This window comes from Branchiostoma lanceolatum, chromosome 3 (genome assembly GCF_035083965.1).
Source record: "Branchiostoma lanceolatum isolate klBraLanc5 chromosome 3, klBraLanc5.hap2, whole genome shotgun sequence".
Classification (NCBI taxonomy): Eukaryota; Metazoa; Chordata; class Leptocardii; order Amphioxiformes; family Branchiostomatidae; genus Branchiostoma; species Branchiostoma lanceolatum.
Window position 1 is genome coordinate 1,322,556 of NC_089724.1, and position 19,229 is coordinate 1,341,784.

At 42.1% G+C, this 19,229-nt stretch overlaps 1 protein-coding gene and 1 long non-coding RNA gene across 2 annotated transcripts in view; one reads left to right on the forward strand and one right to left on the reverse strand.

Annotated features, from left to right (window-relative positions):
- LOC136429144 (fibropellin-1-like) overlaps window positions 1–19,229 on the forward strand; it is an 89,447-nt gene that overhangs the window by 54,012 nt on the left and 16,206 nt on the right. The gene's annotated exons all lie outside the window — the stretch shown is intronic.
- LOC136429635 (uncharacterized) lies at window positions 1,246–12,975 on the reverse strand. Its single transcript, XR_010754776.1, has 4 exons — window positions 12,820–12,975; window positions 10,414–10,474; window positions 5,401–5,490; window positions 1,246–1,815 (listed from the first exon to the last, which is right to left on the reverse strand). It is a non-coding gene; the product is annotated as an uncharacterized lncRNA (long non-coding RNA).

Consider the following 19,229-nt stretch of genomic DNA (forward strand, 5'->3'; position numbering starts at 1 on the left):
TTCAGGGGGAAAGGGCAGAATAAGTATAGGGTATAGAACGCCAAACAACTCTCTGTCTTCAGGGGGAAAGAGCAGAATAAGTATAGGGTATAGAACGCCAAACAACTCTCTGTCTTCAGGGGGAAAGAGTAGAATTAGTACAGAGTATGGAACGCCAAACAACTCTCTGTCTTCAGGGGGAAAGAGTAGAATTAGAACAGAGTATAGAACGCCAAACACCTCTCTGTCTTCAGGGGGAAAGAGCAGAATAAGTATAGGGTATAGAACGCCAAACAACTCTCTGTCTTCAGGGGAAAAGAGTAGAATTAGTACAGAGTATAGAACGCCAAACACCTCTCTGTCTTCAGGGGGAAAGAGCAGAATAAGTATAGGGTATAGAACGCCAAACAACTCTCTGTCTTCAGGGGGAAAGAGTAGAATTAGTACAGAGTATAGAACGCCAAACACCTCTCTGTCTTCGGGGGGAAAGAGTAGAATTAGTACAGAGTATAAAACGCCAAACACCTCTCTGTCTTCAGGGGGAAAGAGCAGAATAAGTATAGGGTATAGAACGCCAAACACCTCTCTGTCTTCAGGGGGAAAGAGTAGAATTAGTACAGAGTATAGAACGCCAAACACCTCTCTGTCTTCAAGGGGAACGAGCAGAATCAGTACAGAGTGTAGAAAGCCAAAAACCTCACTGTCTTCAGGGGGAAAGAGCAGAATAAGTATAGGGTATAGAACGCCAAACACCTCTCTGTTTTCAGGGGGAAAGAGCAGAATCAGTACAGAGTGTAGAAAGCCAAAAACCTCACTTTCTTCAGGGGGAAAGAGCAGAATAAGTATAGGGTATAGAACGCCAAACACCTCTCTGTCTTCAGGGGGAAAGAGCAGAATAAGTATAGGGTATAGAACGCCAAACACCTCTCTGTCTTAAGGGGGAAAGAGTAGAATTAGTACAGAGCACAAACACCTGTCACACACACACTTTACATATACACAAGAACATACACTTCAAGACTGGACACACAAATGGTGCATTGAAGTCACAACTTTCGACTGGTGCATAGACTTACATATACACAAGAACATATACTTCAAGACTGGACGCACAAAAGGTGCATTTGATTCACAACTTTCGACTGGTGCACAGGCTAACAAACACACACAACAACACACGTACATCTCACCCACACACACACAGACACACTAAGACACGCACACATATGCACCAGCACATGCACACACACATTCAAACACATAATATGCATTTTATCACATTTCCTGAGAGTGCCCAATTTTTCTGAGAGTCCCTTTTTTCTAATCTTAAGTATCAAAGATCAAAGTCAATTCTTGACCCAAAACAAGTAGAAAGTAAAGTTCAGGGTATAAATAAAAGTTGACCAACAAGCATCCAGCTACACATTGCAAGGGATTTTTTTTTACATTGCTCAAGTAGAAGTTTGTCCAATGGTTGTTGGTGATACAATATGGCTGTATCTTATCCAGAGGGTTATTAGAATACTTAATGCTGTACAATGCATTAGCAGTCTGGTCCAGGTTCAAATGTCAAATTGCAATACAATCATGTCTTTGGATACAGAAACATATCATCAGCCGAACCAGAACACTCTCCTTTGGATTTGACTTTCCCTTGTCTGACACAACGTTAGGATCATGAGAAAATCATACATTGGCTGAGGGAAAACTCCTTTAGAGAATGCCAAGTCCATGGGCCTTGTGTCAGGTGAGCTGGGTCGCTTGACTGGAGTATACCCATGGCGGTTTCGGTTTGTAGGTGAGCTTGAAATCACTCTTCCTGGAGTGGCTGGTACTCTAGAGATCATAGTAAATGCAACACAAAGATAAGGTTATGGACACATACATCTTTCAAATTGATATTGTATCATATTCCACAAAGACAACTATAAGGTATGGTACATGTTAAACAGAAAGCTATTATAAAACTTCCTCCTTGACTATGCAAATCATTATGATAATCTAGATCATTTGATGAGCTTCACGAGAACCTAAAAGTACTTTTCACTGTCATGACTCATGTAGATGTAAGTTTGATATCTCCATCTGTCATTAACGATGGGGGTGTTATAGTCTTCACTCTTACTATTACATGTATGGGGATGTGCCTGAGAGACGTACATTGTACATGGTGATCCAACATGGCAAGAATAATGTCAAATTCAAAGTATAAGGGGACATGGTAGGTGATTGGGCCGAAAAGGCACAGACCCCATAACTCATATGGATGATCCAATGCTTGTGCAGTCACCAGCAGACAGGTTACTGATTCTAATGAGTACACCTGAACATACCATTAAGTACAAGAGGGACCAAATGCCCACTGTCACTTCAGCGGATTAATCTGACACACTCCGAGGCAGCGTGACATAGACTGATCCAAGGGATAGGGAATCGGACGGTAAAGTGAAATGGAGGCAGCTCGTACTTTTCAATCCACAGATGATAACTCGGGAATGCCTGGACAGCTTGTCTTGAAGTTCATATTTGGTAAGTGGGTCCATGTATTTGTAAGAATTTGCAAAAATTTGATTTTGGGTCCCCTAGTCACTTAATATTGTACTGCAGCAAACTTCCAGTTTTGATATTTGTGTTCTGAACATGCTATGGTCATAATCTGTTAGTGGTAGATAGCTACTGTAGTTACATGTACTAGGAGGGAGACCCGGAGAGTAAGTTCTTGTGGGTTTGGACCCCCTAGAGGCTTTTCTTCTAAAACTAAGGGGGGGAAATTTTGTTTCAAACTTTGAAAAGAATAACTGAAAAAGAGGTTGAAGGATTGTAATTTTTGGTTTGTACATATCTTGTGCAAATTTATCAGTGGCATCTTGTGGTGCAATCGGTAGGGTGTTTCGCCCAGAACCAAGAGGTCCCAGGTTCGAAACCCTGATACTAGTATGCCTTGATGTTGTGCCGTTCCTCACTCCACCCAGGTGTGAATGGGTACCTGACTTGGGTTGGAATGGAAGCAGTCCAACGTCTTGCCAGTGTACAAAAAGGGAGATCAGACCAACCCCTCAAACTACAGACCTATTTCCCTTCTCCCTACCGTAGCCAAGGCCCTGGAGAGACTTGCCCATAACCGCATCTACAGTTACCTCACTGTCAACAACCTGTTAAACGTCAACCAATCAGGCTTCAAGAAAGGGGACGAAACTGTTTTACAGCTTCTGCTATTGGTTGACGACTGGGCCAAGTCCATTGATGACTCCAACTTCTCCTGTGCGGCCGCTGTCTTTCTAGATGTCCGTAGCGCGTTCGATACTGTGCGGCACGATGGATTAACCTACAAGCTATCGCGATATGGCGTTAATGGACCGCTCATCGATTGGTTCGATCACTACTACCTCACAGGCCGCCAGCAGCGAGTGGTCATAAACGGGGTTTCATCGTCCTGGGGGTACACGTATGCGGGCGTACCACAAGGGAGCATCCTTGGTCCTCTGTTATTCCTGACATACATAAATGACATTAAAGAGTTGCTGTGTACTTCGAGCATCAACTGTTTTGCTGATGACACTTCTCTATCGAATTCTGGACAAACGGCCATGGAGGTAGCCAGCACTACTAACTCTGATCTGCACCTTGTTTCTGACTGGTAAAGTCATCTGCATAAAGTCCACACAGAGCAGAATAGAGTTACCTCCTATCTACATCTCAAGTCAGCTCATTGAACAAGTCCCATTCTACTCTCACCTTGGTGTCACCCTACATCAGGCCTTGGGCTGGACTGAGCATGCGCAGACTACATCTAGTAAAGCCAGGAAAGTTCTTGGACATCTCTGGAGGTTACGAGGTAAACTGTCCCAGGAAGCCCTCGAACTTGCTTACCTTGCCCTGGTTCGGCCTAAGCTGGAATACGCCTCCATTCTCTTCAGCAACATGAGTGCTGCCGCCTCCAAGGTACTCGAACGTGTACAATACCACGCAGGCCGCCTTGTTACAGGCGCAGCGCCAAGGACACCCTACTCAGACATGCTACAAGAGCTTGAGTGGGATAGGCTCTCAACTAGGCAAGACTACAACCGTCTTGTCATCATGTACAAACTCCTCACCAGTTCTGTACCACCCCACCTCCAGCCACTCATCCCGTCAACAAGACAAGCCCAAACCAGGCTCCATAACTCCGTACATCTTCACATCCCTCGATGCAGAACCAACATCTACAAGAACAGTTTTATCCCCTACGCCTCACGGCTCTGGAATAGTCTACCCAGAATCGTCACTGACTCACCCACACTGTGCATATTCAAAGCCAGATGCAAATCCCACCTGTTGTCCTGATTTAAATTTACCTCCTGTCAACCCTCCATCTATTCACCACAAATGCTACATCATAGTACATGTATGTTCTTATATATTTGCATGGTAGTCATTGAGTCCAATGATTTATACTGTATTATTATGCATTGTATTGTATGTTGTATTGTATTAACTATGTATGTATCATGATAGTGTAATGACTTTATTGCAGGTTATGTACTGTTGTATGTTTGTCTGTATTTGTGGGTCAGCCGGTTACCAGCGAGAGCTGCCTGGGCTGACCCAGTGTAATGATTTGTTTCATTGTCAATAAATACAAATACAAATACTGGGAAAAGCAGGTTTTATACCAATTTAGGATGTTTTGAAGTAGTCTTTAAAAGAAGATTATAAGACAGGCCTTAACTTGTACAAAGAAGGTATTGAGTTGATGTACAGATACATGTAGATTTCAGTCCTTGCAATTGGACAATCTGAAACAATATGATGTTTAAGGCTACAGAAATAATGGATTTTTGCCTAACTTTGAAAAGCTATCAGTGAAGTCTCAAACAGTAAAATATTTTTGCTTGAAACATTACAAACCATATTGATGCATAAAATAGCTATCAGATGAACTCTGCAAAGTTTGGGTTCTTATTGCCAGAGGTAGGGCACTTCTTTTTTGATTTCGGAAAAATGTGATTTTCTTTACAAATCTGACAAACTAAGATGGTTCTATTTATGTTTTATATTTGTATCATTCAAATGTACAACATTTACATTGCATACCAAATGCATGCTTGCAATGCAGAGGTTAAGATGTTTTCCTTGCTGTGTAGCCCTTAAACTGTAAAAGTAGATCATTCTTTACTCTTGTCCCCAAATTCAGCTGTCTTTGAGTTTGAGCTGATGAAAACACCAAAGTGAATTCTTTTTCTGACTCAACATTCGTTTTGATGGAAGGAAGATTAACTCATGTTTGAAAGAAAACAATTGACCAGATTTTCCTGGGTTATTGTTTAATATAGTAGAAATACAAGTTACAACCTTACCTGCACAATGTTGTGCTCTACCATTGCCTGAGTAACTGGCGTCATTGATAAAAGCTAACAAACAAGAGAAGCTGTGTATACATACCAGCTAAATGGTCTTGAACTACATGTAGTTAGAGTCTCTCCCTGGGGCGTGGTGATGGTCTGCATGGCATCTCCTCCCAGCGATGAGGATCTGGTAAAAAATAGCAAAATAAATAGATGTTATATAGTACAATTTACATACAAAGCTTTGAACATCCTTATACATAAGGATCTCACACATTAGTTGCTTAGTATGTTATCCTCCTGTGAAGGCACATGCAAAAACAATTTAAGCCAGGGAAAAGTTAGCGAGGCTGATCTGGTCATGGTCATTGGGTGCAGATACAAGGAGCCAAACGACAGAGACTGCAGTGTCTGAATCTGTGTCTGTATAGCCGGTATAACCGCCATTCAGCGTAACCCAGTAGCTTTGCAGGCACGCGGCGCGGCAGCAGCTGGTTTATCCAAGGAGGTTTAATTAAACCTCCTTGGTTTATCACACTGAACAGCCTGTCACACCTAACTTTTGCACATCTGACTGCAATCGTTCTTTGAAGCTATTTATAGTGAAGGTGTTCATACAGCATCTGATGACAACGAGTTCCATTCTACTATGGTTCTTGGGAAATACAAATTTTTGAACCAATCAAAAGTTGGTTCTGGTACTTAAAGGCATGATGACTATTTCTTGTCCTTTTCTGGGCTGGTATTAGATAATTATCAGTCGGCACATCTACAAGTTGATTAGTCATTTTGTACATCATACAAAGCCTGGATATTTTTCTTCTGTCTTCAAGTGACTTCCACTGAAGATCTGTTTTCATTTTAGTGACACTAGCACCCCTGTCATAGTTGTTTGTGCAGAACCTGGCAGCTTGGTTCTGCACCCTCTCCAGTTTATCCTTGTCTTTCTTTGTGTATGGGTCCCATACTGTTGCAGCATATTCAAGGTTTGGTCTTACTAGAGACGTGTATGCAAGTGCTTTTACCTTTGCTGGGCATGCCCACAAATTACATTTGATCACTCCCAATGTCTGCTTAGCCTTTAAGTTGTTACTTTATGTTAATATACCATGGGGTCTGGCCTCCCAGGGTAGACTAGAACTTAGAAGTAGGGATGCATACCTGAACACTGAACCGAAGTCAAGTGAATCGATAAAAGACTACACGACCTTACAATTACTTACAGGGATCACTTACATAGACTGTTGTGTCAGAACTTACCAGTGAATAAACAAGACAAGTTTGAGTTTATTTCAATCTGCAGTTATGCCGTGTCTTTGATAGTGGTCTTTGTTAAAGAGTCTACAACTTAATCTAGCTAAGACCTAATCTAGACTCATTAGGTCTGGACCTGAACCCGGGTTTAGGTATGCATCCCTAGGTACATGTAGAAGGTACGCGCAACATGGGACACCAGGGAGGTTGTCTGTACTCAGCCCCCCCCCCCCACACACTTCCATAAATTACTAATCAGTTGGTCCCCACTAGAAATCTACCAGGTGTCATTCAGTGACAAATAGAAAGCGACTTCATGCAACTTTAGCTTTCATTCCATTCTGCATATGTATGAGACATAAGAGAATATCTACATTCATATCTGATATGTAGCTCCTGTCTCCCTGGGTAAAAAAATTGCACTGGTAGTTAACTTCTTACTGAGCTTCTAGTCCCATTTGGTTGGAAAAATAAGTACCTAGCTTTGATGATGTCTTCTCAGATGCGAAGTATTATCAAGTAAAGCTGAAGGTCTCATGTTTAAAGAGATCCAAACCTAGAGCACAATTCAGAATCCACCTCCCTTATCAAAAAGGACTATCCTTTTATTATCTCCATGAAAAATGGAGATATAGTTATCCCCATGAATTATCTCCATGAAAAATGGAGATATAGTTTTGGGTGTCTGTGTGTTTGTGTAGCCTCCGTTGCAGACTCTGAAGCGGCTTTTTGGGGGGCTAAATAATACACTTTTTGCAGCCACCCCGTAACTATCAGCCATCCTGTAACCAGCAGCCGCCTAGAGTCTGCGGTATTGCGCCTTGTCAAAGCGAAATTAAAATCACGTTAGGGCGATTAACGCAGAGGTGCGAATTTCCTGCCTATGGTAGACCGCACAATAAGAACAGTATACACGCACCTCCCCCAGTCAGTGTGCTGTCACGCTTGTGGCAAAATAGTTTGCTATTTCTACTGTTCCTAAAGACAAACTTCGATTATTAGAAGCAGTGTTTCCGCCAGACCGCGACTGAGATCTTGAGAGGCCGTCCACTTGGGGAGGGCCGTACCGCGAAAATTGATTGACCGTACCGCGAAAATTGATTGACCGTACCGCGACTAGGAAAAGTACTAGTAACTGAATGTTGTGATCAGAAAAAACTTTTTTAATTTTTCAAAATCAATTTGTTACGAAGGTCGCTATAATACTGCTTCAATCGTCACGAAATGCGATCTATTTTGACAAGAAACGCCCGAAGTGTAAAGGGAAATTCCCGCCCGTGTGGTCACGTCACATCTTGCTGTCAACCAATCAGAGCACAGTCTTTATGACGCAGCCCAATCAGCGCTCAGAACCTTGCATATCAATGAGTTTAAAAACATGGCGGACGGCCCGGGACGGGTTGCGACTCGAGCGAGCATCATGACTTATGTGAATTCATAGCGAAAATAACGATTTATCTACGGTAAATACGGAGAATTTTCACGAAAAAATATTCCCAGGAATATATATTGTGTCGAATACGGCCAGAAATTACGGCGAACCGCGGCAAATCACGACGTAGAGGCTGAAATGCACGGGCGAAATTCTTGTTTTGTTTACGTCTTGTTGGACGGGGCAGGTTGGGACTCGAGCGAGCGTCGTGACGTATGTGAATTCTTAGCGAAAATAACGATTTATCTACGGTACATACGGAGAATTTTCACGGAAAAATATTCGAAGAAATATATATTGTGTCGAATACGGCCAGAAATTACGGCGAACCACGGCAAATCACGACGTAGAGGCTGAAATGCACGGGCGAAATTCTTGTTTTGTTTACGTCTTGTTGGACGGGGCAGGTTGGGACTCGAGCGAGCGTCGTGACGTATGTGAATTCTTAGCGAAAATAACGATTTATCTACGGTACATACGGAGAATTTTCACGGAAAAATATTCGAAGAAATATATATTGTGTCGAATACGGCCAGAAATTACGGCGAACCGCGGCAAATCACGACGTAGAGGCTGAAATGCACGGGCGAAATTCTTGTTTTGTTTACGTTTTTCCTTGTTTTCTTCGATGACTTTCTTCGATTGAGTCTTAAAAAACGGGTTTTTAATGAGAAATGGCAAACTATTTTGCCACAAGCGTGACAGCACACTGACTGGGGGAGGTGCGTGTATACTGTTCTTATTGTGCGGTCTACCATAGGCAGGAAATTCGCACCTCTGCGTTAATCGCCCTAACGTGATTTTAATTTCGCTTTGACAAGGCGCAATACCGCAGACTCTAGGCGGCTGCTGGTTACAGGATGGCTGATAGTTACGGGGTGGCTGCAAAAAGTGTATTATTTAGCCCCCCAAAAAGCCGCTTCAGAGTCTGCAACGGAGGCTAGTGTTTGTGTATGTTTGTGTTTCCAGACTACTTTAGACAGCATAACTCAAGAACCTCTCGATGGATTACAATGATATTCGGTATGTGGGCAAGTGTTGGGAAACCGAAATTCAGAGTCGATTTTGGGCCCCCTGGTATGTGACCTTGGTACTGCAGCAGAACTTCCGTTTTTGTATCTATTGACCTGGACGTGCTATGATCTTGATTTTTGAGTGGTGGATAGCTTGTGATGTAATGAAGATTTGGTATAGGTTTGGGCCCCCTTGCGGCTTGCTCTGGAACTGCAGGGGTGTTATTGTGAAAATCTTCTTAGGAGAATAACTGAACAAAGGAACGACGGAGTATGCAGTCAGAGTTTATGATGGGCTGGGTGAGCAGTCCCCTCCAGTGGTTGTCCAGTTTTGATTTGAAAGTGTTCACAGTTTCGGCAGCTACAACACCCGTGGGGAGGTTACTCCGGGAGTTGACAGATCTGACACTGAAGCAGTTCGACCTGGCTGGCTTCTTAGCTTGAGGTTTGACCATCTTGTATGGGTGGCCTCTGGTGCGTCTGTCAACATTGAAGTTGAATAGGCGGCTTGGGTTGACACGGTCAATCCTTTCACGAACTTGAACACCTGTATCATGTCACCTCTCTTACGGCGGTGTTCAAGGATAGAAATTTGAGGCGGCGTAGTCTGTCCTCATAGCTGATGTCGGCAAAACCAAGAACAAGTCGCGTCGCCTTGTGCTGTACTCTGGATGGATTACAATCATATTTGGTATGTGGGCGGGTGTTGTGAAGCCGAAATTCAAGGTCGATTTTGGGCCCCCTGGTATGTGACATTGGTACTGCAGCAGAACTTCAATTTTTGTATCTTTTGACCTGGACGTGCCATGGTCTTGATTTGTGGGTGGCAGATGTCATAAAGAAGTGGTGTAGGTTTGGGCCTCCTAGCAGCTTCCTAGATGGAACTGCAGGGACGTTTTGTGAAAATCTTCTATGGAGAATAACTGAACAATGGAACAACGGATTTTCATGATATTTAGTATGCAGGTAGAACCAATTATGCAAATAAATTCCTAATTTGCATAATTAATGCAAAAGACCATAATTCATCTAATTGGAAAATTATAGGACTGTCAATATTGCCCCATGTAAGTTAGATAAAGGTGTTTATGACCAAGCATATATTATGCAAATGTGTAACTGTAAGTCATTTGCATGAATAGAATTGTTCATGGAGATATGAGGTTGTGGAACTCTTGTTATCCAAGCAGAGGCTAGTGGAGAAGATTGTGACATCTTTATTTTTATCCTCTGCCCTGACCGTTTTTCGTCGGCCATCTCTGCTTGAAGAGTATAAGTATATCCGGTCACTAGTGAGTGGACCTTACAGTCTGGTCTTACTGTACCTACTGTACAAAACTGGTGTATAATGGCCAAAAGTACTGTACCACAACCAGTTATGTGAAACAAACAAACAAGAGAAGCTACGTACCAGCTGCTATCACTGGGGTGTGGAAACTTTCTGCAAAGCATCTCCTCCCAGTGATGAGGATCTGGAAGAATAAAATAGCAAAAGAAATACCATTAGATGTTATCAAGGAGGTCATGTCATTATACGGCGAAATTCACACACAAAACCTACAGTAAGTTACACCTTAAGATCTCACCACATTGCTCGAGTATGTAATCCTGCTGTAAGTGCTAAAGGGCACTTTCAAAAAAGATTTAATCCAGAGTCAAAGTTAGGGTATTTTTTTCAATGTTTCCCCAGCCAAACCTGTAATTTTGCTTATAACTCGAGATTTCCTTAATTGTACTTTGTAGACGAGGCAAAGCTGAAGTTGCAGGAAATGACTTTGTGTCTGGAAAAGGCGCCCTCCCCCCATCCTGCTCTATATTTCTGGGGAGATCCCTGCAGAGAAAAGTGAGGCTGATCTAGTAGAAAGTACTTTGTGACAGAATGCACAATGGAATTACTACAGGAAAACAATGTTATTGTAACGTTGTATGCCCAAAAAACGTTACTCAAGCAACTTGAATTTTAAAACAGTTAAAATAGGTGCTTTGTACCATTTAGCAATCTATTCTCACAGATATTTAAAGCCAGCTCCATGCATATCAAACATTGAAACAAGGAGACATTTTCTAAAGTGTTCTCAGGACATGTTTCAGAATAATTTGTCCCAGCAGGCCAGCACCTTCCCAAGACTGATTGGGATAGCCCAAACCAAACCTATTATAGCTCCCGTGGGAGCTATAATAGGTTTGGATATTCTCCAAGCAGAGGCTTCGATCGTGAGGGGTAGTTTTTTGTTTGTTCAGGATTTTTCCCGGACAAATCTACCCCTCTCGATCGAAGCCTCTGCTTGGAGAGTAAGGTTTGGATTCCAGGCTATGATTGGGATTCATCTCAAGCTGCCAAATATCTCTTTGTTTGCCTGTTTTACAACCTATGCAAATCATTTGAAAGAAAAACATTGAAAGAAGTTGTATCAATTCCCTTGGTTTTGTTAGCCTGGATGCCAGACCCCCAATCTGTAACAGTATAAATATCTATCATACACACGATTGATATCTTAGAGATTGGGGGTCTGACATCTAGCTTATGGTTTGGTTCACTTTTGGTCTCACATAAACTTTACTGTCTACTTGCCAGTACAGTGATTACAAAAATATTCACACAAAACTACAGTAGAATAATATCAATTATCTGATGTAGTTACTAGTCTACTAAGTACTAGTAGTATAGTGACCCGCTTGGCATGCTGAAACTGGAGAAAGTTCATGAATGCATCTGTACAAAAACTATCATGTGTTTATCAGGACTGATTGCTAATCCCCTGTGAGGATTTGTCACCAGCTGCCAAGTCTCCCTTTGTTCGCTGGTTTACGACCTATTCAAATCATGTGAAAGAATTTGCTGATAATCATCGAACAGATTCAAAAATCCTTTTCATTACTTTTAGGTCCACTTATCATTCCATCATAACTGTCAATTTTCTGGGAACCAAAGACATAACATACGTAGGGCACTATATAATGTTAGCCTCCGTTGCAGGCCTTCCCACCAGCGATTTTTCAACTTATCCAAAGTTTTAAAAAAAAGGTTCTTTGGCTGGGAGGCCGTATCTGATGTGAGGCCCCGTACCTGGGATCCTGTTACTGCTGTTACCTGTAACCGATGTCATTGCTGGGAACTAAATATTAAAATTTGAGGGGATAACCAAAATTATATCTGGGCCCTGTTGGTTTTGGACGTATTTTTAGGTGTTTTTGGCAGGCTTTCGAGCCGTGGCAAAGCCGCATTGCACTACCACCTACTATACTTGAAAAAAGCATCACGCTTCACCTCTGCTATACTCAATAAAAATAGGACAAATACTATTTAGTCCCGTTTTCAGATATTTCATGTGGCTTGGCGACAAACAGAAAACGGGAGAAAATAGAAAACCCAACAAAACGCTTTCTAAAACGCATCAAAAACTGTGAGAGTCCAACATCTGCTTGGAGAGACGGTACCCATGACCAGAATTTGACCACCCAGGAAGATTTCACAAACCACATTTCTGTTCACGAGAAGTATATGTTGCACGAAGATTAAACAGTTGCAATCTACTCGACTAACTAAATACAAAACTGGAGAAGGGTTTAGAGCAGATTTTTCATCTATTTGATATGTGTGGATCACAGTGGATGGTAACTTCAAACAAGCAAACTTCAGCCCGGTGACATAACAGTCGTGTCGCCATGTTGGGATTAGGGCCCCAGGTCCCGTTACGTACTGACTCCTATATGACTGGTTTATTGAATGAACTGTAGCATTTAGCTGAGTTTTAGCAAGGTCTATATAAAACCTCCTTAGTTTAAGTGACGAGAAAAACAAATTACTAGAACTTACCGTCAGATGGTAGCATTGACAACGTGCAGAACCGTCTTCCCCCCGCATCTGCTCCGGCAGTGCATGTCCGTGCTTGTCTGTGGGGCAAACCGTTGTTTCACACCTCCCGCCGCCAGGGGTCGGGGGTCACCCTCGTTCCCAGGACTCCGCGCAACCAGGGAGTTGGTCTGAGCGATTGGTTTACCTTCAGATATTAAACTTGACTTGACTATTTAAGACAGAGGGTCAGAGTATATTGAGTCTGCATGGGGAATCTTGACAACGCGTTGACAGTTAATTCACGAGGGAAGTTCTGGAAACGAGTACATTGGATTATTCCATGGTATTCTTGGGGGGTCTAGCAAAACTTAGTCCGCAAACAACCTGGTTCGGGATTTTAATGGGGGAAGAGGGGGAAGATTGTTATCTTCTTATCATATACAAATGTACACGGCCTGCCGGCAAAGAATTAGGGATATGAGGATAAAAGAAGATAACAATCTTCCCCACCAACCTCTGCTTGGAGTGTACCCGGCCTAGCCTCTACCAGGCTCCGCGGGATGGCTGGAAAAATAGTAGAAATTGGCATTGGCAGACTGTCCTCTCTCCGTAGCTAACTCCCTTGGCACACTATTCACTCTATTACGGCCAATTTCTACTATTTTTCCAGCCATCCCGCGGAGCCTGGTAGAGGCTATACCCGGCCTGCTAACTCATTTGGCATATACACTACAGTAGAAGCCTGCCTACCTGCCTACGTGCTCAGGCCAGAAACTGGCCCCTTGCTTTCCAGGAGGATCCTCCATGTAGTCCTGTCCCTAAATTAAGCCACTTAATTGTAATTTGTACCTCGGATAAACGCACATTCCATTTAACGTTAACTGCACCGAATCCCAAACCGGTTCCTATTTACTGATTTACTGCATTGTTAATTTGTTAGTGACTCCGCATATCTGCACGGCGCATTATCCGGATTACCAATTACCGCTGCCGGATAACTGCACTAAAATTTTTCAAAAATCCTCGCTAAAAATCGGCAAACGCGGTACAAATGAGCCGATAAGTGCCTATGTAGAAGCACAATACCGCCAATATGAGGTCCAATATGTCTAAAATTATTTTCACTACTAAAAGAAGGTGGTCAGTCCTTTGGCAATCACGTTGATAGCGAATGGGATATTATCTCCAAGCAGGCCCAATGGATTGCAAAGACCGTATCCAACTGGAAGAAGGAGCTTGTATAGCAATCCAAGGTTGGGTTGCAAAACGTACTTCCTCTGCTAGTTTCATACGGTCTTCGCAACCTATAGATCTGCTTGGAGATTATGGGATATCCCGGCCGGGCGGGTCATGGGGCGTGTCGTCACCATAAAGAGACGCACGCCTGCCAAAGGCGTTTTGGCAGACAGCATGCTGTACTCAATAAAGATTGGTCTCTTCCTGTACACTATCTTATTACTGTGAATGCATTAAGGGCCAATGTCTGTAAGGATCAAACAATAGTGCTCACGGTCAAAAAATCGATTTGGCTCATATTTTGCACAGAGATAGTACTTGGCCCTAAACCCCTGAAAATAGCTTTCTTTCCGCTCAACACCCGTCGTTGCCATGGCAACAGCCCAATCAAGTTTCGGGGCCATTTTGGCAGATTTTTGTATGAAATTCAAGGTCGATTTGGGCCCCCTGGTATGTGACCTTGGTACTGCAGCAGAAATTCCATTTTTGTATCTTTTGACCTGGACGTGCTATGGTCTTGATTTGTTGGTGGCAGATTAGCCTCCGTTGCAGTCCTTTTCCCCGCAGCGTGTTTTTTTTTCAATTTTTTTTTTTTGGGGGGGGGCGCCACGTATCTGCTTGGGATCCCGTATCCGCCGTGCCTCTGTGTCCGCTGCTGGGGACACAGGGTCTATAGCGGACACAGAGGCACGGCGGATACGGGATCCCAAGCAGATACGTGGCGCCCCCCCCCCAAAAAAAAAAAAACGCTGCGGGGAAAAGGACTGCAACGGAGGCTAGTGGCAGATAGCTTGTGGTGTAATGAAGACGTGGTGTGGGTTTGGAAATGACTACGAACCTGTTTTGATTTTGCATTCTTTCATTTTTCCATGCGATCTACCCCATTGAAACACACGTAATGTTACAGGGGAGGCATTCTGAAACATGATGCCACTCATGGGATAACAGTTTCTGTGCTACATTACGTAGAGTGCAGTTGTCGATTTACGTAAATCATGTACCGCTATGAAACTAGGAATTGAAACTAAAACTTGGTTACTGATTATGGGTGACCCACCCGGGACCTCCCATACGATTCCTATCAACTAAACTGTCAATGGAGACCGCCTTCTTTTGTTACTCAAAACAGTTTTAAGCATATTGGCGGTATTGCGCCTTTACACCGGCAGGTGTCGGCTCATTTGTACCGCGTTTGCCGATTTTAGCGCACCTTTTCAGTTAACTTGTCGAGGAATTGTGAAAAAAAATTGGTGCAGTTATCCGGCATTGGTGATCATGCGCGGTGCAGATATGCGGAGTCACTAACAATGCAGTGAATGGGAACCGGTTTTTGATTGTAAGATTCGGTGCAATTAAATGGAAGGTGCGTTTATCCGAGATGCAATTAAGTGGCTTCGTCTGTAAGATGCAAATGTGTAAGTTATTTGCATGAATAGAATTGTTCATGGAGATATGAGGTCGTGGAACTCTTGCTTATTATGTTATCTGTACATTGTCACCGTTGCAAAATATTGTTGTGCAAATAAAATCATTTATTCATTCATTATATATATATATATATGTATATATATATATATACAACATATATATATATATATATTTAACCTCCTTGGCGCAAGTTTGGAAAATTGTTTCTTACTCTTTTAATATGCCATAATTTTTAGGTATCCATCTTACAATTTTGTGCCCTCTGTGATGCAAATTGGTCATGATTCAAGATCATTCAACGCGCAGGGGACGTCGGCGCAGCTTTGCGTTCCAAGTCACTGCGCGGCCGCACTTGGGTCGGGCTTCGGCTTTGTGTACTTCAAGTGTGCTTGGAAAGGCATGGTTGTCTAAACCAGTCCTTACCTGCACAAGCAAAATTGCAGGTGACTGACACCATCAGCATTTCTCCTCGGTTTGGGTCACAATCGAGGGCAAAATCCGTGAGCCAAAGTTTAATTGGGGTTTAAAGTAAACCTGCTAAAACCCTTATTTAACCAGTGAAATTATCTTCATATTAGGCTAAGAAAGCCGGTTTGATTAACCGGTTAAATCTTTTGATTCATTCAACTGGTTTTGATTAAACCGCAATTCCTTTTTTTCTACTTTTATAATATAATAGTCTTTAATGCATATACCTGCCCAGATGGGCTAAATGTACATATGACCACACTTGGTCTATAGGAAGCATAATGCAAAACATGAATTGATAAGCAGCTACATTCTAACATTGAAAAGCTAAAAGATAGACAAACTGACAACTATTGCTAAACTAATGTTGATCACCTGTGGTCATATGTGCATTTAGCCCATCTGGGCAGGAAAATGCATTAAAGACTATTATATTATATTAATACGGCCATCTTCACAGTTGTCACAAGTCTTTCTCAAAGTATCCTGGGCATGTTGCCATTGTTGGGTGTTGCGGGTTGAGGCTCTGATTGTCTGAGTGATTCTGCGTGTTTTAACCACCTGTTCAGGGTATTTATTAGCTTGTTGTTTGCGGGGGTTTTGTGGTAGGAGTTTTCCCCTGTGTCGTTTGCAATGCGGACAATATATAGTTTTGTTCCGCTGGTGGAAGGTTTTCAAACAGAGCAGATGTTGTCCTCAATTTTGGATGCAACCGGCGTGCTTGCCAGTACAGTTTCTTTTCGCTTGGAAAGTCTTCTGCTCAGTTTTACTGTAGCCGTGACAATACGGTGATCACTCCCCACAGATTTGGTATGGAAAAAGCTTGTGTGCTCATCATAAGAACCCAGTTCTTCATGTACATTGAGCCCCTTGCTCCAAGCAATTTTCAGAAAAGCCTGGACCCTGCAAACCGAACAATCTCTTTGACATGTATCTGCTCCAAAATCACGGAACACATTATAGCTAGCACTATGATGAATCACTCCGAATCAAAAGCTGTCGAAAACAAAAAGGTTCAATACGTATATTTCAGTTCAACCATAGAAGCTGTTTCTTGATTTTTATGTTCATAAGCACCATAGATTGTTTTCTTTTAACTCGCTCGGAACCACCTCTACAAGGAAATTGAAATACGTGTACAGTTTCTTCTCTCTTTTTGAAACATTTGGAAACATGACTACATATTTTGTCTATTATATGTTCGTTCTTACATGACATCAGGTATATAAAGGTGTCCTGCTTTGACATTTTGTACATTTCTTGTCTAATCCTATTGTCTTAAACAGTGATTGGCGCTCATCTCCATATAAAGAACAATCGAGTAAAAAGTGGGTTTCATTTTCAACATACAAATGATCACAGCATTCGCATGTTCTATTATTCAGAGGGGTACGGTTTTGCCTGCCAGATTCTATGTGTAGGGAGTGGTCACTGATGTGAAGTTAACACATAGCTCTGCGATGTTCGTAGTTTGCAATGTTTAAATATGTTTCTCTTTCATAAATCTCCTTGAATGTTTTGTAAGTCCTTAATTTGTTGCCTTGATTTTCTCTTCGTCCTTTTACATGTAATTCTGCATTAAATCTTTGGATGTAAATATCCTTTAATCTTTGTTTTAGTTCATTTGAATGAGAAAGTGTGTTTGAGTGACTGTTCATTTTCAGGTAGGCAAAACCGGACTCCTCTAACATTTTTCTTTCATTATATAGCCAGCAGGGTGTTTTTTTGGCGATCTTGACCTTGTGCTTGTTTGAACGCTCAGTCTCTGCCTCTGACATAAGATATGCCTGGAATCTTGAAGCTGCCAGTCCCGACTTAATTAGGGATACAGAAATATGCCTTGTGTGCTGGACCCGGTTATAACCGGGATAGGGTATTCCCCAGAACAAAACAACTTTGCGTGCGTGTAGCGCGCGAAGCCGGGAAGTTAGGGGAGTTAGCGCCGCCGGGTGTTTCGCGGGTTTCGTGAGGGAGGTCAGGGGTCAAACATTTTTGATTTTTACTTGGCTAAAAAAACTGGCAGCTTAAGGGTTAAGACTCTAGTTGGCAAGAAAACACAGATCTGGACACTTCTGCTGTAGTAATCACCCCAGATGGTGAAACGGGTCCATTCAGTATTAACACTTCTGTTTTACAATGGGACCCTCTTGCCCCATTTCTCTTTATTATATGTTGATATTTACCTTCGCCGAGAAGGTTATGCAGAGGGTAGCGTTTGTATGTGTGTGTGTGTGTATGTATGTATGTAAAGAAGCAGAATAACTGGAGAAGGCCTGGATGGATTGTTTTGATATTTGGTAGGTGGGTAGATCTTGATGAGAACTGGTGATTATGATTAGATTTTGGGTACCTAGCGGCTTGTCACGGTACTGCAGCAGAACTTCCTGTTTGGATATCTCGTGTTCTGGACATGCTATGGAACTGATGTTTGAGTGGTAGATAGCTATTTGGACAGAGAGTAAGTGCTATACGTTTGGGCCCGCTGGCGGCTTGTTTGGAACTGCAGGAGCAGGTTTTGCTTCAGACTTTGAAAGGGAATAACTCAAGAAGGGCATGATGAATGGCCATGATTTTTGGTAAGTAGATAGCTTGAGTGATGATGTACATGATTAGATACTTATTATGCAAATCAGTATCTAATTTGCATAATAAATGAGGAAAGTTTGTACATCCGCCAAATTCCAGGATAGGACTCTCAAACATGTGACACATGCAACTGGGGAAGAAAGAAATATTATTAGATATCAACTATGCAAATGAAGACCTCATTCACATGATTAATGGGAAAATACTGTAACTCAAGATGGGCTTGATGGATGGTCATGATTTTTGGTTTGTATATAGCTTACGGGATGCTTTGTATGATTAGACGACAATTATGCAAATCAGATTCTGATTTGCATAATTGATGAGGAGATTCTAAAGACTCGCTGTAATACATGATATGACTATTAGAATATGTGACATTTGAAGCTGAGAAAGAGAGGAATGTTGATAGATAAAAAATATGCAAATGAAGACCTAATTTAGATAATTAATGAGACACAACTATTATACAATACTGTTATATACTTATACTATTATACAAGTAAATGACGGCGATTTCAGACTTGTGGCATTTGGAAGTTATGTGAATGTCACCACCGTTGAATCAAATTATGCTAATAAAGACCTCATTTGCATAATTGATGATAAATATGAGCATAACCTTCTTTGCTTAGCTCATACTTTGAACAATCTTTGGTATTCGGGTGGAGAAGACGATCAACTGGTATGATTTATAATTGATGAGAAACACT